The sequence below is a fragment of the Mauremys mutica genome, chromosome 11, assembly GCF_020497125.1.
Source record: "Mauremys mutica isolate MM-2020 ecotype Southern chromosome 11, ASM2049712v1, whole genome shotgun sequence".
Taxonomy (NCBI): domain Eukaryota; kingdom Metazoa; phylum Chordata; order Testudines; family Geoemydidae; genus Mauremys; species Mauremys mutica.
In genome coordinates, this window is record NC_059082.1 from 75,382,485 (window position 1) to 75,400,741 (window position 18,257).

The following is an 18,257-nucleotide window of genomic DNA, read 5'->3' on the forward strand; positions in this document are numbered from 1 at the left end:
TGCCTCAGTTTCCCCATCTGTAAAATGGGGATAAAGTGCTCTGAGACGTCCAATAAAGGGGCTGTATAAGTGCAAAGAATGATTGTTACATGGACACACTTGGGGAATGTGGCACGCTCAGGGTTAAAGAAAACAGCCTGCAGGATGAAATTTCCAGTGGTTTGTTCCAGTTCTCTCCCGCCAGGCTATGAGGGGAAATGCTTTATGCAATGTTTTATGGCCAAGTGAGGGAGCGCTTTTGTCAGGGAAGGGAAGCCAGAAATGATTGAGGACGTATTAAAAGCTGAAACTGCCAGATCCACCAATCACACCGAGGGGCTGATTCCAGTGGAATAAGAAAACAGCAAACGCAGGGAGGGGAAAAACAGTGGCAAAGAGCTGAGTAGATGGGGGTGCTTCACTCCTTTCAATTTGGGTAACAGGGCTACCCCTACCCCAGCAGCAGCTCCGGACTCCATGCCTGGCAAAGGCAGCCTGTGTTAAACCAGCCCACACACCCTCAGCACCTTCTTTTCCCTAAAGATCAGGCCCCACTGACTTCAAAATGGGCAATGTTTCCATTGACTTCAGTGGGGCCAGGATTTGCCCCAGGAGTGCAAGTATGTGAAAGGCTAGAGGACGGAGGGAATTATTTAGGGTGCTCCAAATGAGACTCGTAGACTCATAGACTTTAAGGTCAGAAGGGACCATTATGATGATCTAGTCTGACTTCCTGCACAGTGACAGGGTACTATGCACATACCCAGGGAGGACTAGCGGATAGGTTCTCCGCGGTGTTTTATGCAGCCTGTTGCAGAAGCAATGTGGAGTTCCTGATTGAGTGCCTGGGGCTGTCGGTCAGTTTCAGAACTTCCAGTCAGATTTGAGTTAACATAGTATATAAGGAAAGCTGAATGGTCACAGTGAATTACTGTCCCCTCCCTGCTAGGGCCTTGGGGTTACTCTATGTTACTGCCAACCATAGTATAAGGAACATGGATTAATTTTGCTAAGGAAACCTGAATGAAGGTTATAGTCTCTTCCAGGGCTGGCTCCAGACCCCAGCGCGCCAAGCGCGCTCTTGGGGCGGCATTTTGCCGGCAGGGCGGCAGCCGGCTCCGGCGGACCTTCCGCAGTCATGCCTGCGGGAGGTCCACCGGAGCCGCGGGACCAGCGGACCTCCCGCAGGCATGACTGCGGAGGATCCGCTGGTCCCGCGGCTCCATTGGACCTCCCGCAGGCATGACTGTGGACGGATCGCTGGTCCCGCGGCTCGGGGGGACCTCCCGCAGGCATGACTGCAGAAGGTCCGCCGGAGCCGGCTGCCGCCCTGCCTCCACAGCTGCGGGAGGTCCACTGGAGCCGCGGGACCAGCGGACCCTCCGCAGTCATGTGTGCGGGAGGTCCGCTGGTCCCACGGCTCCGGTGCACCTCCCGCAGGCATGACTGCTTGGGGCGGCCAAATTCCTAGAGCCGCCCCTGGTCTCTTCTTCCACATAATCAGTGAAGTTACGGCTAGAGCCCTGACATCTCTCTTCCTTGACGTAGGCCTAAAGCATCCGAGTTGCTGGGCAGCTGCTAACCTTTGGGTCACTGCAGTGAAAATGGAACTTACAGGAGATCAATGACATTCTGAGTGCATACATCACACAGTCTCCAAAATGTCCTCGTAACACAAAATCAAAACACTCTCTGCATTGGCAGAATTACAGACGCCCCTGGGCCATGTGCACACACCGAAGATGCCCTTAAATCAACACAAAACCATTGTAGGGGGACACAAAGCTGGGTTTAGAATCGATTCTCTTGTGTGAGCTTGTGCCTGTAAATTTGCCAGCAGAACTAAGTGAAACAGCTGCGAGCTAGGTTTAAATCAAATTAAAAATGTCCACACTGGAGTTTGCACTGGTTTAACTAAACATGTTTCAAATTGCACCTTTTAGTTACACCTCATCAGACCCACCACCACTGCCCTCCTCACGCAAACAAAACAACACATCACCATGCCCATGACCCCCAGAGGTACACAAATTCCACCACCACTACCAAGCCATCTGGCCATCACGTCTATGATTTTCACCCCGTCCTCAGCATAATGCAACCACCCTGTCACATACCCACTAAGCCCAAGATGCAGTAGCAATCAATGCACCTTTTGACTCATCTCAGATAGGCAGATACAATAAGACTTGACCATTAATGGCCTGATCTAAGGCCTACTGAAATCAATGGGAGTCTTTCCACTGACGTCAGTGGGTTTAGGATTAAGCCCCACCCCCGAGCGTCACACCATCACTACTAAATCGTTGTCAGTGTTTTGTTTGAATCCTGCAAAGCTCAGGGATTGAGGCACAAAAACTCACAACACAGGAAGCAGTGGGGCCAATTCAGATATTTCATGAACGGGGCAAATTCCAGTCCCTGCCCTCCCAGCAGGGACCCCCTTCCAGTCCCCATTGATTCCACTCCATAGGCACCCCAGGTCTACCTTGGCCAGTTTATGGCCCAGTGTTGTGTCTGCAGTCGGTACCAACAGTTTAGGTCAAAGTAATTCATTCACAGGAGCAATTAAGTACTAAGGCAGGTAGGAAAGGGGCTGGTTTGGGAGGGGCAGAAGCCTGAGGGATGTGCCCTGCCCTCTGATGGAATCCAGCCTGCGGATCCCTTTCCTGCCATTAGAGATGTCCGGCTTGAGTTCTGGCTCCTTAAGAGAGCAGCAGGAGGATGGCTGTGAGCCTGCCCCGCCAGTCACTGAGACCCAAACCGATTCAACTGCTTCCCATCTCATTCCTGCATTTGACAGCCAGCTCTGCCCAACCCCCTCCCTCCTTACATCTGAGCAGTTGAAAATAAAACCTGGGCAGCAGAGACTGAAAAGACACCAGTGCCAGCATCAGAGCAAGAGAACGTCTGCCCTCCAGACTCCGGCACTCCCACTGCTTTCGGGTAAGGACAGGCATAGCACTGGCTTAGTAAGTGGTAACAAAATGCTTCCACGGCCACATTATTACCAGTCAGGGTGACCAAGATGACAGAGCAAAGTACAGACCTCAGTGTTTGACTCGCTACTCTAGGAAAACGGACCCATGTCTGACAACAGGTGTTAACCAGGATTCCAGTGCTCCCTCAACTGGCATAGGAAATGGGTTAGTTGCTAATGCAGAATCAGCCAAAGCATTTGAAGGACCCATTACAGTGGGTTTGAAACCCTGTTTTGAAACAGGAATAGATTAAAGCACACTAGGGAATTCTTAGTGTACAGCAGCAGGGTCCACCCAGACACTTAGAGCATGGCAAGCTAGTGCGGGGTAGGTTTACCCCCCAGCTTGCCGCAAACTAAGTATTCATGTAGACAAGCCCTAAGGTAAATTCTGCATCAGTTTGAGAAAATAAGCTACTAGGGATAACATTTTCAAAAGAGCCTAAGACCTATTTTCAAAAGAGACTTAGGGCAAAATTTTTCAAAAGCACATAGGCCCAGATTTTAAAAGGCATTTAGGCTTTATGGCTCTCAGTACTGCAACACCTAACTGATTTAGGAGCCTAACTCTCCTTTTAATACCATTGACTGTGAATTGGATTTAGGCTCCTAAATGTCTCCAACCCTCTTGAAAATTATATTTAGGCTTCTAAATCAGTTAGGAATTTCAATGCTGAGCACAGAAATGCCTAAATATCTTAATACCTTTACAAATCTGGGCATTAGGAGCTAATTGAAAATCAATAGGTATTTGGCTCCTATGTTCCTAAGTCACTTTTGAAAATGGGACTTAAACTTCTAAGCTTAGATGCTTTTTAAAATTTTACCTTCAGGACCCTAAGTCCCATTGATGTTCAGTAAGACTTAGGTTTTTTAGGCTCTAGATTTTCAAAGGTATTTAGGTGTCAGAATAGCAGATAGGTGCCTAGCAAAGAAACACCTGAGCTGGTTAAACACTATTGAAAATCTCACTGGGTGTCTGCTTCTTCAGCAGTCTATATACCTTTGAAAATCTGGCCCTGAAGTGCCTATGATACATTTGAAAATGGGCCTTAGGCACCTACGTGACTTTGGCACTTTTGAAAATTTAACCGTATCAGACTGAGAGGCCAGCCCTGAACTTCAGTACAGAATTTTTAAAAAGCCAATCCCATTTAATGGGTGAAAGACGATTTTAGATGTTTTAAAGACCTTATGCGGTTGATTTTATTGGCTCACTTGGTAGAGACATATAAGAAAGGAAGACCAAAGAATTCCGAAGCATGTGTACCAAGGAATGCCACTTAGGGTGACCAGATGAGAGGAAAAAAATATCGGGACACCTGAAGGGGGGGGTCTGCTGGCGGAGCAAAAAAAAAAAGCTGAGTGCTGCTGGTGGAGCGAAAGATTGGGACAAATTGTGTCCCGACCTCAGATCGTTTGGGATGCGGGACAAACACCTAAATATCGGGATTGTCCCAATGCCACTACATGGCCCGTGATCATGTGGCCACCAAAAGCTGTAATAACAGGAGAAGATTGACAGTGATGAACAGAAACTTAATATACAATCAGACCATCTTAAGCTCCTTGACAGAGATCAGTACAGCTGGTGCTTGATTTGCAAGGAGGTCATGTCCCTCTCAGATTTGCCAAAAAGGTGGTGATCATTTTTCTTGAGTTCAGGAGCATTAGCTTGCTAATTTTAACCCCAGGTTCTTTTCACATCTACTTTTACTTTGGACAGTACTTTTCAAATCAGGACACTCAATTATTCCTGACTAAGGCGAAGAGGTGATTGCTTAAATCCTGCTTGTCATGGACTGTGGAATAGACTGATTGCTTCCTGATTGAAGCAGAAAGGGAGTTATAGCAACTTATTAACAATATATATTCAGGGCATATTTGACCTCTGTACACCTCACACTGACCAGGCAGCCAGTCCTATCAGCATATAAAGCAGCAACTTTAACAACATGATTAATTGATTTTAAGGGCCTGGAATTCTCTGTGAATATGAAAGTGATTTTGCAACACAATTAACTACGTGTGCAAGTGCTGCTTGACTATATGGTTGGCCCCTGCAAGTCATGGAGGCAGCTGGCTGCATACAATCAATCACTCCAGTAGTCATCTGAGGGGTCAGACCCGCAGGCACTAAATGGGGAGCTAGGGTGCGGGGTCTCTTTAAAAAGTGGAGCCATTTATTGGTGGAGCAGGAAGGTGACTCTTGCTTCAAGGTTCCAAGGATTAGAGGAGAGAATGGATGTCACATCCACCGAATCTGAGGTCTGGTCTCTGCTACAGACCTGTATCCGTATAGCTAGATCATTCAGGGGTATGAAAAATCCACCCACCCCTGAGCGATGCAGTTATACCAACCTAGCCCCCTAGTAGATGGCACTATGCTGGTGGGAGACTTCTTCCACTGACGTAGCTTCTTCCTCTCGGGAAGGTGAGTTAACCACACCGACTGGAGAACTCTCTCCCATCGGCGTAGAGTGTCTTCATTAAAACACTACACCTGCATTGGTGCAGCTGCGCCGATGCAGCGTTTTAAGTGTCGACTTGCCCTGATACTTTGGGGAACCTTTGCCTCTATTCACTCTTGGGAGCCCTGCAATCAGGGCTATCTCAGGATACCTTCATCAAAGAAAATATTTTATTTAATTGGAATGAACTGAGTGGAGGTTCTGAGGCAATTTATAAACAGCTAAGCAAGGGAAATAGATGAATGGGGGAGATAGGAGTCTGAACTTGTAGAAACTCTGATTCAAAGTAGCAGCTATACACTGTACAAATCTTGGGGCTGACAATTGGACAGGAGAGGGATCAATCAAGCTGAACAATCACCGGCCGAGGGTTCGTGTCTGCATTGCGTGTCGCCTGTGCACGCTGACGGAATGTCTCACATGCCTAATAAACTCATAATTCAGTCAGGGAAAGTTACCTTTAAATGCCAGCCAGTAACTCGGAGGAAATAACCTTGGATTTGTAACCTGCTACTGGTGCTGCATTAATTATTTTTCTTCCATTATCGGGAAGGAGCAGCTTCGGCATGTGGAAGGAGGAAATTTCCAGGGTCAGCGAGTTTAATATTTTGCACGTCTAAATAGAATGATACTCAGAATAGAAGGAAGATGTTTGTCCTCCATGAAGGACTGTGTTAAAAGTATAAATGCAAAGGGTCTGAGTCTCCTCTTGCTGGGATAAACCAGGATCAGCTCCATTGTGGGAAATGAAGTTACACTGGTGTCAAATTGGTGCAAGGGGGGGGGGGAGCTAGGCCCCAGGAGGCAAGTTACAGTTGATATACAAAGGGGTTATACATATTCTGTCAATCTGATGATAGTTTAGAGCTGGACCCTCAGCTGCTCCAAAGCTCCTCAGGGATGCAACGTGTGCTGGCAACTTGTACCTGCCCCCGTTCGGAGAGCTGGCGATCACTCCAGCTCCTCTCCCAACTCTGGAATTCTCTCCCATCCTCTCCTGGGCCCTCTGGCATTCACATTTCATAGACCTGGGCGAGCCTGCTCTGGATTCCTCCTCACCTTTCCATCCCCCTTTCCCTGCCAGAGAGGTGCAAAGGGGCTGGAGTCAGGATCAGAATCTGGCCCGTTAAGTCTTTTCTTAGCGGTCTGATTCTGTCAGGTGCTGAGTGCCTTCAGCTCCCCAGTGAAATGAATGGGAGTTGAAGCCACTGAGCATTTTGCTGAAGGCTCTCAGCACCACAAGGTTGGGCCCTAGGAGCACAGAGAATAGCCAGAGGAGGTCTGGGGTCTGACCCTGCACTTGGTGATGCTGCTGTGGGCTGCGTAGTCACCTGGATCCCTGGATTTACTTAATTGTTTTTCTTCTGCTGCTGCTTCTCCCTCTTTTACTTTGCTTAGTGACTTTGTGCAGTGCAAACACCTCATAAATAGGCAAAGTATATCGAAATGATGCTTAATTCTCTTATCGCACTTATCGGAGAATGCCACGGGGACCTATTGAAGTAATTGTCTTCGCCTCCCCTCCTGCTTTTCCTCTTTAATTTGATCCTTCTATCTGCCTCGGAACAGCAGGCATTAATGGATGGCAGTTTCAATGTGTTTATCTTTTCTTACTGTTTTATTTAATAGATATGGATTGCTTGAATGCTTTGTTTAATGGATCCGTGGACAAGAGACCAGAGGAGATCTCATCTCTGTCATTTAAAGAACTGGCAATAAAAGGAGAGAAAAAAAGAAAGGAAACGGTGAACAGCAATGCTTGCAAATATATGTGAACAACCATCCATTAATAGAAGCCCTGATCCTGCAGTGGGATCTGCATGGCCCCAATCCACTCTTTGCCAGGTTGAGGCTTTTGATTGCAATCCCCTTCAGGCTGGGAACCGTCCATCTTAGATATCTCTCTAAAGCCCCTTTCATAAGGACTAACTCATGGCCTGGCAGCATAAGGGAGTGGAAGGCGTCCCTCACTCCTTTGCATCGGCTACCTGTGCCCGGTTGCAGCATGAAGAAGACAGCAGGTAATTCAGAGCCACTGTGCCCTTCCCTACTGTGCAGGTGGATGGTGGGGAAGGGACAGGATCTGAGCTCTGCCCCTGCCCCCCAGTGCACTGGCTAGCATCTCACTCTGCTCCAGGGGCAGCACAGTAAGCACTGCCCTTTGCCAGGGCTGGTGGTAAAGCGACCATTCCAGCCTAATGCTCATTATTAATAATCGTTAACAGACCCACCCTCAGCTGTATATGCAGGAATGGGAGAAAATCACAAGCATGCAAAAAACAACCCTGTATTCCACCACTCTGTGGCCTTGCCTCCGCTTCTGCTCTAATCTGCAGGTTTTCAGCTTTAATTTTTTTAAACATTGCATTTATATCTTATGCAGATGCAGCTGTAACCCAGCCTAAGAGAAAAGTTCTCCTATCCAAACAAGAGCTCCCTATGGGGTAGGATATTCACCCCAGTGCGTAGACATTGCACTAGCCCTCTGCAGGTGAATTTCCCTCAGCCATCTTGTTCTTAGAGTGGCTGCAGCTACTAACAGAGGAGAGGCATAAACCGTGCTCTCTCCTGGAGGCGTTACATTTGTTCTTTCTTGCTGCTAGTTTTCCGTAATCTGCAATCAGTCATTTTAGACTCATAGTGCATGTTTGGGTCTGTGTGTCTGGAAACACAGCACCCACTGAACCAATTTAGTTGCAGAATTCTCTTGTACAGCACAGAATGCCAAGATATTGAAAGAAAGTTCTTAACTTTTCTCTCAGCTGAGGAAGGACTTGAGAAAACAATCTATCAGAACACACCCACTGGGGAAAAAGCCTCTTGATCGAACATGCTTGGGCTCATCAGCACATGCAGAAAATGGAGGGTTATAAATTAAACACTGTGGTTTTTCTCTTTCTCGCTTCCTTTCTGTCCGTCTTACTGACAGAACTTTGCTGTCTTGAAGCAGGATATAGACCTCAGTCAGATAAAGAACTTCTGCTGTTTGATGTTACTTTCCTGTAACATTTTCCTGCCTACGGCTCGTTGTTTAAGTTTTTTTGATACATGATCAGTTTATCAGTTTTCTGGCCTTTGCCATTCAGTCATGTTGCCCATATTACAGCCAGCTGACCCTGCACTGAAAGGCAGTGGACAGTTCACTGCACATAGCCTTTGGGGACAGAAAAAGGTAGAAAGAAGTTTATTTTTGCCACAACTCGGTGGCCAGTAGAAGTGTATTCAGAACCATGTAACATGAACATTACCAGCCACAAGAGGCTGGACATCCTGAAGGCAATGGGAGTGGATGAGACTCAGCATCATCTCTTGTTTTCCTCACCGAAGTAGCTGATGCTGGTGTGGAGGGGAAGCTCAGTTACTCTAGTCCCTGGAAGGAACCACTTTACTGCCTGCCTGACAGTTATATCAATCTTCTGGCTTCTGAGTGCTCCTTCGTGGACTTGAGACAGGAAATGTTGTGGACGGCACGGTGGTGGGGGGGGGTGTCTCCCCAACAAGACAAGGTCTGAGCAGGTAAAAAGGGCCAGTTAGCCCTGTCACAGGCTGCACCTGGAGGAGAGTCAGGGCTGGCTGGGCTTAACGGCTGATGAAGCCCAGCTGGGGGAAGAGCTGGGAGAGACATATAGAGAGGAAATTGGTGGTACAGGAAGGAACTCTTAGTCACTTCCTAGAATGCAGGGGAGTGGGCTAGAGACAAGGAGCAGGTCTAGGGGGAGTGTAAGCCCTGGGATCCTGCCTCAGAATACAGACGCTGGCAAGAACCTGAAAGAGGGTGAAGTAACCATAGGAGGCTCCAGTGGTAACCTGGAGGGTGGGCCAGTAGACGAAGAAAGGAAGAGCCCAGGGGAACTGCAGTAGGTCTGAGATTGGGTAGACCAAGGTTGCTGGGCATAGGGTGCCTGTGCTGGAACCTAGAGTAGTGGGCAGGCCCGGGTTCCCCTGCCAGCCACTAGGGATGTGGCATGGGCTGGGCAGTGGAACGGAAGACTGCCTGAGACAGATTGTCCAGTGGGACTTTGGTATCCTGTAAGGGGAAAATTATAGTGACCTGTTCAAAGGGTTGAGCCATGAAGAGGGAGCAATCGAGTCCGGAGAGGGAGAGAGATGGAGTGAGCAACCGAAGGAAGGGACGTCAGAGTAGTTGAGAGCTACTCCCAAGGTGTGGCCATGAAGAGGCATCTGAGTAGTGAACCGCATGACAGGGGCCAAGAGAACTAACTGTTCTTTACCTTAACAGCAAGGAAAAGTCCCTGTTGGAGGAGTTACTGCAATACATCTGCTTGTTACCTACTGTAGAATGGGTTTCTCCAGGACACGGTGTCTAGTTATTCTGCAAAGTCCCCCCTTTTCAGTTTAACTCCACTCATAAAAGCATATGTCCCAATGCCCAAGGCAAACATCAGTATGGGAAATGTAATACGTGTGTAGGGTGCTTGGGTTCTCCTGTAGTGGCTCTCCTAGCAATACCTGAAATAGACTGGATTAGATGTGCATCTAGAGAGGCCCTAAGCAGCGTGATATGTTCCTCAGCAGTTCTCTGCCCTAACAGCTATGATCTGGTATGTGCCTCTGCTAGTGGCTGGGGTACCACCAGTGTGAGCTTCTTCACTCCAATGTCTTTTTGCCATCTATGTCCCCACCAGTGGGAGCATTTTCATAGCAGTGTATATACCCTGGCAATGTTGATGGGCATTTTACTTCTGCATGGTAATTGTCTAGTACTGGTTCAGTGCAGGGATTATGATACTGGCTTCACACTTGGTGTCGTAGCCAGCAGGACAACGGTTTATTTCTGTGTTCTGTGACCAGATGCTCCTTATTGGGGGATTAAAAAGGAGGGAGCTGTGTGGAGGCAGTAGCTTTGCTCCGACTTGGTGCTGGATTATTGGTTTATGGTGTGTGGCTGGTATAGCCCATTAAATGCTGCTTGTTTGCAGAGTCTGCAGTCAGGCAGGTGTTCACTGAATTGGGCAGAACGGGGCTGTTTGGAACTTGAGATGGAGAGGTCATTATTAGCTGAGATCAGGTTCCTGAAAGTTCCAACAAAAGCCCATGTGGATGAAAATCTCTCTCTTTCTTTATTATTGGAATTATCACTGTACGGGGCCTCATCATGCCACTGCATTGTTCTCCGGAAATACCAGACAACAGGAGGGCAACTCAATACCCAATGCCACAAATTGCCTAAAGATTTATTTAAGGATGCAATTGCCCCTGTCAGTCCCTGAGGGCACATGCAGAGCAGACGGATGGCTGCAAACCATCAGACATTGAGACTTCAGGGTTACCTGAGAGCATTAATGAGAATTCCATCCTTTCATAGGCAGAAAAATGAGCACATTGAAGCTAGGAACCCTTAGGAAGTGCTCTTTTGGTATTTGTTCTCAGAAGTAAATTTGACAATATAAAAATGGCACCTTCTTACTCTGCCTCTGGTGCCTGATCCAGCTCTGACTTGTAAATCAGAAGCAACTACATTAAGTCAACGGAATTACAGCAACTGGTATGACAGTAACTTTGCATCTACTGTATTTTGTTCCCTGTGGGCCTTGTTCCAGTCTCACACTAATAGAAATAAGTATACCAAAGTCAACAGGCTCCACTGGTGCAGAATGAGTGCAGGAGAATCAAGCCCTGTGTGTTTTCAGTCACTGAATTACATCTGTTTACTCTACTGAGTTTTTGCTACTGTTGGCACTGCAGAACCAACACTGGCATGGGAAAGCAGGCTGGGTTCTCTTCTGTATTGAGCATCAGTAAAATGCTCGACTATATTTATTCCTGATGATGCTGGTGTGGGAGGCAGACAGAGCCCTGTTTGATGTTCAGATCGGAGTTGGAGCTTACAGGGCTGGCAGTCAGAAAAATCACTGCTTGACCTGTACGCCGAACAAAGTGATTTGCAAATTCCTGAGAACATATAAGCCCGGAGGTCAACCTGTTATCCTTACAGAGCTCCTCCTCTGCCTGCAACTTCACTTGAAGAACCTCTAGTTCTCAAGAGGACACCTACCATCCCATAAAGGACAAGCCTCCTGCTAAGGCTTGACTTTGCAGTGCTGCTGTCCTTGCATGTGCAGGTTTCCATGTGTAGGAAGAGCAGAATATCGAAGCTGGCTACTACCAAGGTGGCTCTAGGAGGAGAATTTTTGCCTTTCCTGTCTTTGTAGCATATCTTCTCCCTGATGCTCATCTGCCATATTGTGCCATCAGTTTTTACGTGGTACTCCCCATCCCCAGATGAGCTTCTGGGAGCCACTCCAGCTTTGACTATTGAGCTGCACTATGGAGCTGTAAAGGAACCTGTCAGTTCTTCCTATAAATACTGTGTACCCCCAAAAGAGCCTAGAGAGTCTAGAAGAAGGATGTCTTGTGATTAAAGCACTGGGATGGGACAAAGGAAAGCTGGGTTCATTTCCCTGCTTTGCCAGAGACCCCCTGTGTGACATTAGACCAGTCGCTGCATCTCTGTTTCTTGTCTGTAAAATGGGGATAATTCTAATTTCCTATCTCACCGAGAGGATAAATTTATTAATGATCATGAAGCACTGAGGAATTACAATAATGGTGCCATTTAGGTACCTAGGCAGATAGCCTGTAAAACAGCAGGTTCCATGCTAGTTGTTATGCAGAGTATGCTCTGAACTGCAGAAAGATCCCCGGGCACTAGGCAGAAGTAACAAAATAATGAAACTTGTCGTGAGAGACAAGAAGGAAGGCAAGGAGATGCTTTGGACCCATCACTAGTAATACGTTTGACATGCATCAACCTGCAAACTTCTTTGGAGGAAGTCAAGACAATTAAAGAGATATTGGAGCTTCAGGGGATTAAGTTGATACTGTCATCTGGGCTTCACATACCATCTACCTGTTGCTGCTTATGCATGTTAATATCTGGAAATGTCCTTATCTCTCTGGAAATGGAAAGGCCTCTTCTGAGCATTAACGGCTTTCTGAGATCCTCAGGCTGTGTGGTTGTTGCAGATTTCATAGCTTTATTAGTTTAACTGTCCAGATCTCTATCATAATGTATTAGCAGGTACTTGTGAGCTTTAATATCATTGGCAGTTCTATTTTTTTGCCAGTAACTAGTTTAAGATGGGTTTCAGAGTAGCAGCCGTGTTAGTCTGTATCCGCAAAAAAAAACAAAACCGGAGTACCACAAGTACTCTAGTTTAAGATGGTTTCACTTCACTGTCTAGATCTTTCCTTTCTTTTTTCTTTCTTTCTTTTATTTTCCATATAGTGTATTACACTTTCCTTCACTGCCCGGAGAAATAACAACTCCTTAGCTTGTGAGCACTACATAATGGGATAAATCTGCCTAAACAATACATTCATCATACGCTTTTTTTTTATTCACATCCTGCATAAGCAGCCACACTTTTCTGCAACAAATAGCTGAGAAAAAAACCCTGGGAACTGAATAAAAAACTCTCAAGTGGAAAATGGATTATGCAACACCCGAGTTGGATGCATTTGATGTGTAATCCATATCTGACGCAGGAGTCGGAGACAGATGGTGGATCTCTGACTCATAGTCAATAGGCAGCCGTGGAGAAAGGTGCTTTCAGGGATGACCATCCCTCGCAAGTTCAGCTTTGCTAAGGTAATCAGAAATCACTAATAGTCTCACTGCCTCACCAACCTGCACTGGCTAAGGGTGACAAAATTCTGGGCTGCACAGCATGGGGAAGGGGAGTCAAGCTAGAGAACCCTTCACTTTGTATGAAGCTAACTGCACCTGAGATGGACGGGGATCAGTTTATGTTCAGGAGAGGATTCGCAAAGATTTGCATATCAGAAACACATCTGATCATATTTGGACATACACAAAGAAACACCCCTTTTAGACCCAGGAAGCTACTGCACGGTGAGCAGAGAGGCATTTATAAATAATAAAGGCCTCATTTTTAAAGGTGTTAAACGCTCACAAACCCAGCCAAAGTCAATGGAAACTCAGCACCTCTGAAAGTCAGGTCCAATGATAACTGCTTCCCTATTATAAAACAATTCTACATGGGGAACAGTACGCTCCGATCTGTCTCTTGTCTGTAAGCTTGTATGGAAGGGATCAAGGCTTCCCACCTCCTGAGTATTTTCAGAGTTCAGGAATCATCTCCCATAAAAGATATTTGAAATGTACTTGCCTTTTTTTTTAAATTATCTGCCAAAATGCAGTGTTTTGGCTAACATGGAGCTATGCAACAGGAACAGGCTGCTGCACTGAAAATGTGCAAAATCAAAGGTTACACTTCAGCTCCATGAAAACTGTCTTCCCCCATTCAGTGATGATGATGATGACAAACTAACCAGCCCCTGATTCTGCCAGCCCCAGACCATTTCTTTACTGTAATGCTCCAGGCAATGATTTCTTCAGGCTGCTTCTTGCAATCAGCAAGGGGCACCAAGCAGAAGGCCTTTGACTTGGAGACACCTCACTTGGAAAAATGTTGGTTTGCAAGTGTTGAATCTATCTAGGTACTTATAAGGTCCATACTACTGTAGTATCTGAGCACCTCACAGTCTCTAGTGTACTTATCCTTACAAGACACCTGCGGGCAGGGGCGTACCATTCCTCCCGTTTTACAGATGGGAAACTGAGGCACGGAGACACTAAGTGACTTGCTAAGGAAGCAGAGAATTGAATCCTGGATTGGCCTGTAAGGGAATCTGGAGGCATGATCCTTGCTAGGGAAGGCAAAGGGACTGTTCGGACACCTGCTGGCTGGACTGGAGTGCAGGAGATATGCAAGTATAAGGAACAGTCCCACTTGTTAGTTTTGGAGTATGTCCCCTATGAATGCCCAAAAAAGGTGCATACTGGAGAGATGAATATAATGTGCTGGGGGACCCCTTCCACATGCCTGACCAGGACTCTAGACCAACAAAAGACGAGGCTCCCTCTGACAGTGTCCATCCCAGATTTTATAGTGAGCCCAGTGCATGCTGGGACAGAACTTTGGCTGTGTATTCGCTGTTATAAGAACACTGCAATCATGATACTTTGCCATTGAATCCAAAGGCTTGATTTAAGGATTTCACTAATAACACAGATCGTGGTTACAGGGAGAGCTGCACTTTAGACCCTTTTTAGTGCACCTCTTTAGTGACAGGTTGTGGTACCTTCACCTCTCTCTGGATAGAGCCCCGTAGTCCTAGGCTGGGTCTTAGGGCTGCAGTCACCCTGTTTACCAACCATGATAAGGTGACAGACCCAACTGTGTTTAACCCCTTTCCTCGGGGAGCTTGTGACAGCAGCTGATTAAAGTGACTCAAACAGCTTCTTCAATGGAAAATATTATTTATTACCCACAGGTATATCGCATTCAGAGCATAGGGATAAAACAACAAAAGGCCTATCCGCCTGGGTCAGACCTAACTTTTATTCTTACCTTGCAAGTTTTGGGTAAGTTCCATTCAGCCCAGCCCTCTGCACCTGGGAGAGACAGGGGTTCTCCAAGTGTTTCTCTCTGTTAGCGACTCATCTGCAGCCGCTGCTGCCCGCTCACCCCACTTCCTCTCTAGACAGGGGTCTTTAATGGTTTGGTGTCCCCTGGATCCTAGGCTCAGGCCTGGGAAAAATTAACTTGCAAGTCGGGATGGAACCAGGCAGGTGAGCACTTCCTAATTAATAGCGTCCCCCCATTGTTTCCTTAAGGGCCCTGGGTATTCCTTAAGCTATGGCAGTACCATATCTTTGTCATTGTTTCATTTCCTGTTTGTTTCCTCCCAACAGCCTCCTTTGATTTAATTCCATGCAGTCAGGAGAATAATATCAAATGGGAAAACTGAGATGCGGATGATATTCTTAAGAACTTCCCCCTTCTCCACCATATGGGACATAAGAAAAGGTAGGAGGCCACAGCCAGCCTGTGGCATTGCTGTTCCCATTGATTTACTTTTAGAGTATGTTAAGTGTCTGGGTGGTGGACTTACTACCAGAACAAAAGAGCTTTGAAGGGGAAACCCAAAGCTGACCCCTGGGCTGCTGGCTTTGCATTTAACCTGCCTGATATTTCCATCTCTGGGGAGGGGCAGGGGTTAGTTAAGTAAATATGCAAAACCCTCTTCCTGCCCTGCTCTGGATTATTGCAAGCATGGGGCAGGCCCTCTGAGATTCTTGAGGAGTAAGTGGTGGTGAATAATAAGACAGGGTCAGATCCTGACCTCTGCTAAGGCTGCTTTGTGCCCCCAGAATAGCAACTTTAAACCAGGCAGCTGGGGATTCCTGAGGCTGCTCTAATTTATGCCAGAGGTTCAACTGGTTCTTAGCTGTCCTAAGTTCAGGGGAGTAGAAAGATGGCTGACAGTGATGTGTGCTTCCTCCGCTGTCCTCGTCTGCAACCTGGGGTGCTCTGGCACAGCTGAGGATCTGGGCCTGCAGTTGGAGACCAGCCATGGGGGGAAATCAAAGCGGTGAAGGCTGAAGGAAATCCATGTAAATGACAAACTTCTGGGGCAGGATCATGGGCCCAGTTCTGATCTCATTCACACCCACATAACATCTTCGGCTTCCAAAGGAGTCACTCCTGATTTACAGCAGTGTAAGTGAGACCAGAATATTAAATGTCTCTGCTCATGGCTATGCATGTCAGTGACTCAACATATACACCCTTATTATTATTATTAATAATCATTACTAATACTTGTGAGGAATAAATAATAATACATTGATGAGCAATGATGGAGAATTGGGGAAGAGGATGGAGAAAGTGAATAGAGGGGCAGATGATGGAGAAGAAGCCGAGGGGGTGGAGGGAATGGGTGAGAGTTGAGGGAGCAGTGAAGGAAAATGGGGTGAAGGGAGGAAAGCAGGGGGGCACCCCTGCAGCATCTCCAGTAGCACTCACTTGTTTTGTCAATGAATGAAAGAGCATTCCCCAGTCTCTGCTGTGTCCGCGTTAATGTACAGTTAGTTACTGCAGCCGGCAAGGAGAGAGTCCATGTCCCATGTAACCCATAATGTTCTGCCTTTAATAGAGTTACACCAGGTCTGAATTCAGCCCCCCATGTCTTTATGAATAGGAGTGAGAGAGAACCAGTGCCTCTGGAATAAGATTACTGTGAAAGCTTTCAGTGATTCACTGGCAGAAAATACATCCCCAGGTGCTGAAGGCTTTGAGACAAAACTGAGAGCACAGGACCGCTGGCAGAGGATGAGACAGTAGGACAGTCCAGACACCACAGAGCAACCATCTGTGACTTCCTGCAGCAGCAAAGAGATTCAGATAAAGTTACTTTAAACCCACCCACCTTGCAGCATATTTGCCCATATTGATTCAAATGGCAAAACTGCAGCCAGTCTGACAAAGCTTAGAATAGGGTGAGGTCCTGTAGGGTAAACAGTGGAGCTGGGGTGTATTAACCGCATTGTTAATGGAAAATGAGTCAATGCCCTTAACCTATTTCACTGTCTGTTTCCTGTGGAAACAGTTAGTAGTTCTACTGCTTGGATAATTAGACTTCTCCTTTCACAAAGCCCACATGTCCTGGGTAGTTGCCATGTGATGTGATGAGAGGTTAGTAACTAGGGACCAGAAATGAGTTTAGCTCAAATAAGAAGAACCCCAAACCTCAAGCTGAACCTCTGAGCCTTTCACTAAATGCAGCACAAAGATCCAAGCGTGGGTGTGTTTTCAGTTGATGAAATCCACCCTTGGGCAGTGATTGTCCACGAGCCCTAGGGAGGGACAGAAGAAAGTTTGGTCGTGGTTACCTTGAGTCGTCTTTTAATCAAGAAGCCAAAATGCATCCTGTGCTGCTGTTCTTATGGCCCAGGGCCAAAGCCTTCATGTGTTTGGACTCAGCAAGGCCCACGGGCCTTAGGAACGAGGAAGGCCAACTCAGCTTCCCAGCAATGCCATCCTCTGGTCATCATCGTCCTGTCCGACTGCTCCCAGAGAGAGGGATTCAGCAGAGGCAAACAAGGACTGATGGGGATAAAGAGAAACAAAGACTGTGAAACCATGATGACTGTTGGCTGCATTTGCTTTCCAGAGCTTTTTAAACTGGGCCCATTTGCTCCTGGGACTATCTAATGATTATTGGATAGTTACGACATTTCCTTTGGACTTCTTGGGGCTTTCCTAGGAAAAGATTCAGTATCTTTAAAATGCACTTTCCCAGACTATCCAGCCCCCACTGACCACTGTGTACAGAGAAATATGTTTGCTAATCTACACACCGTGAGCAAGACCTTTAGCTTTGGCTCCTTGCAGGGAATTCATCTGTGTTTGGTATACAAAGATGTGTCTCTTGTGTATTCCTCACAGGGCCTGAAGCATCAATGGCATTTAGACGCCCGTCAGGTTGTCAGGCATTAGAAACAAGGAGATTGCAGGACCCCAAGGGGATCTGGTCTGCTATAAATAGCTGTGTCTTGTCATAGAGCAGGGAGGAAAAACGCCACCTTCCCAAATGCTGCGGTTGTGCCTCGGCGAGCTTGCGTGCGTCACACAGACACGGCTGAATGACCCAGACCTATTGAGGGACAGGGTGTCTCATGGGACACAGAGACTTTCACGCTTACATCACTGATTCAAATCTGCCCTGGGGTGATAGAGAATGAAAATCATTACTATTTAGCAGTTGTTGTGTAGATTGAGTAAAATAAATTGGTATTCTCAGTAGTAAACAGCTGTGCATGTCCCAGAAACAAGCCAGGATAATTGATAGGCCTCTGGGTAGTTTCAGCAGAGAGGTCAAGGAGTGAATGGGTATGGAGTGGGAAGGAGATTCCAGTACCAGTAATGATGATAAGAAGCAAGGAGAGATTGCTCTGTGGAAAGACCGAGGCTCTAATTGATGATGTTCCCTCTTAT

General features: G+C 46.8%; 1 long non-coding RNA gene across 4 annotated transcripts in view; it reads left to right on the plus strand.

Moving 5' to 3' along the window:
• LOC123343677 overlaps window positions 1-18,257 on the plus strand; it is a 34,012-nt gene that overhangs the window by 5,363 nt on the left and 10,392 nt on the right. For 3 of the 4 annotated variants that reach the window (XR_006572313.1, XR_006572311.1, XR_006572314.1), the window contains one exon: window positions 15,173-15,287. This is a non-coding gene — a long non-coding RNA (uncharacterized LOC123343677). Of the gene's footprint in view, window positions 1-15,172; window positions 15,288-16,461; window positions 16,739-18,257 lie in introns of those variants that run through there. The other variant, XR_006572312.1, reaches the window with a different exon arrangement.